The sequence below is a fragment of the Carlito syrichta genome, unplaced genomic scaffold, assembly GCF_000164805.1.
Source record: "Carlito syrichta isolate Samal-C Ts95f unplaced genomic scaffold, Tarsius_syrichta-2.0.1 Scaffold316369, whole genome shotgun sequence".
NCBI lineage: Eukaryota > Metazoa > Chordata > Mammalia > Primates > Tarsiidae > Carlito > Carlito syrichta.
Window position 1 is genome coordinate 237107 of NW_007260465.1, and position 2748 is coordinate 239854.

At 40.7% G+C, this 2748-nt stretch overlaps 1 pseudogene; it reads left to right on the forward strand.

Moving 5' to 3' along the window:
* Positions 1-531: 531 nt before the first annotated feature.
* On the forward strand, positions 532-2355 carry LOC103276783 (annotated as a pseudogene).
* Positions 2356-2748: the final 393 nt, after the last annotated feature.

The following is a 2748-nucleotide window of genomic DNA, read 5'->3' on the forward strand; positions in this document are numbered from 1 at the left end:
GTTTGAGAAATATCCTACTTTAAATACCACCTGAACAGGGGTGGAACCCAGCATAACATCTTGCCCAGGTGTGAAGGAGCCCCTGAATGGCCACCCCTTTCTGGTACCCCGCTAACCTAGAAGGGGTGTGGGGAAAAGAGGTTTGGGTCTCTAGGGTCACCAGCTGCTAGTAGCGGTGAACTAGTGCCCATGGCCTCTGCTACTTTGCTTGGGAAGACTTGAACATGTGCCAGGCTTGTTAATGAAAATGGCACACAACCTTAAGCAGTGATACTCAGGATATTCTGGATAAGCTGTGAAGTCAGAGAACAACAGCCCTATCTCTACCAGGCTCTTCTCCACAGCTCCTCCGCTGGGAGCCTCCAGCTTAGCACAGCATAGGTCGCTCACCACCCACCTGAACACACAGGAATGAGAAGCAGCATGAACAGGGATGAACTTTAGGAACCACTGTTGTAAGGGTCTCTCCAGCCACACTGTACCTTTTTGCACAGAAGGAATATTAGGAAGCCATGATTTTCACAGCTAAGTATGAAAACTTTTATCATTGGATTCAGTTGTGAGAAAAATGGTAGGAAGACAACATTAGCTAAGAACTTGCAGAAACAGCTCCCAAATTGTAGTGTCCTATCTCAGGACAGATAGAGACAGATAAAAATGGATGGCTGCGGTACAATGAAGCCCTTAATATAGAAAACATGATGCCAGCCATTTCCTGCTGGGTGGAAAGCCCAAGACACTCTCTGGTACCAACAGACTGGTGAAGTACTGAGGAAATTCCTGTTTTAATCATTGAACATTTTCTTCATGATAATTATAAGCCTCTTGAAAACCTATTCAGTAAATGGTGCTGGGAAAACTGACTGACCACATGCAGAAGATTGAAACAGGACCCCTACCCTATCACCATACACAAAAATTAACTCTAAATGGATCAAAGACCTAAACGTAAAACCTTAAACTATAAGAATCTTAGAAAACACAGGAGACACTCTTATGGAAATTGGAATTGGGAACCAATTCCTACTCAGAATGCTAAAGGCCAATACCTTAAGAAATAAGATAGATAAGTCGGACCTCATCAAATTAACTAGCCTCTGCAAAGCAAAAGAAACCATCAAGATAGCAAGGAGACAGCCCACAGAATGGGAAAAAAATATTTGCCAACCATATATCTGACAAAGGCCTAACATCTAGGATCTACAAGGAACTCAAACGCACCGAAGGGAAAATAACAAACGGCCCCTTTAAAAAGTAGGCAAAAGACATGAATAGACACTTCTCAAAAGAAGATATACGGGCAGCCAACAGACACGTGAAAAAGTGCTCAGCCTCACTCATCATCAGAGAAATGCAAATCAAAACCACATTGAGATACCACCTAACCCTTGTAAGAATGGCCATCATTAATAAAACAAACAACAACAGATGCTGGCGAGGATGTGGAGAAAAAGGAATGTCTCTACGCTGCTGGTGGGAATGCAAACTTGTACAACCTCTGTGGAAAACAGTCTGGAGATTTCTGAAAGAACTAGAAATTGACCTTCTATATGACCCAGCAATTCCCCTATTGGGAATATACCCGGAGGAACTCAAATTATTCTACAAAGAAGATACCTGCACACGTATGTTTACTGCAGCTCTATTCACAATAGCAAAAACATGGAACCAATCATGTTGTCCATCGAAGCTGGACTGGATAAAAAAAAAAATGTGGTACATATACACAGTGGAATATTACGCAGCCATAAAGAATGGCAAATATATGGACTTTGCAGCAACCTGGATGGATTTGGAGTCGATCATACTCAGTGATTTATCACAGAAACAAAGAACAGAGTTCCATATGTTCTCACTCATAAGATGACCTTGAACAATTATAATGCTATAAGAAAGCTACTGACAGTAATGGGAAACTGTTGGGGAGGGTGGGATTGGCAGTTGAGGGAAACTGCTAGGGAAGGGAGGGACATACCTCATTAACAGGGGTACCTGCATGATCAATGTTTGTATACCTAACCCTGAATTGTACCCCACATCCTTACAATAAAAATTAAAAAAATAATTATAAGCCTATTGACACTATATGGAATAGAAGCAATTTTCTGACCATTCCATATGAAGAACATAGGAGAGAGAGAAGTATAAGGATCTACAGGCCTCCGGACCTCCCCGGGGTACTTTGATGGCCACGTGTGACCCATGAATATAAAGCACAGACAAGAAATTCAGGACATTACATGGGAACTTATCTACCTAGATGGAACAAAATCTGAAGAGGACCTCTTTTCATAAGTAAATGAATATCTAATACAAGATTTAGCAAAGTAAAGGTATTTGCAAATAATAGCATAAATATGGAATGTAGCACAACCTTCCTGGAGAATTAGGAAACTCAAAGGAACATATTAGAGAACATTAACCAAGATACACCATGTACTTGGTACAATGACAGCAGTTATTCTGTATGCTTGTTTTCCATCAGACATGGTTCTCTCAACATGTGGAACAGGAAATATCCATGCCAATGAACCGTAATCTACCTTAATGAGTTACTCCCACTCCAGTGAGTACATAAGTGAACAAGAACTCATGAACAATGAGCTAGAAAGTCTTCCCCTTCTGAACATAACTCTATAACGATAACTGTAAAACTTTTCTGATTGGAATTCAGAGTAAAAAATAGGAATAACAGCACAATCCACTATATGTAGAATCATTATGTGGATGTTTGTATAATGTGACGTG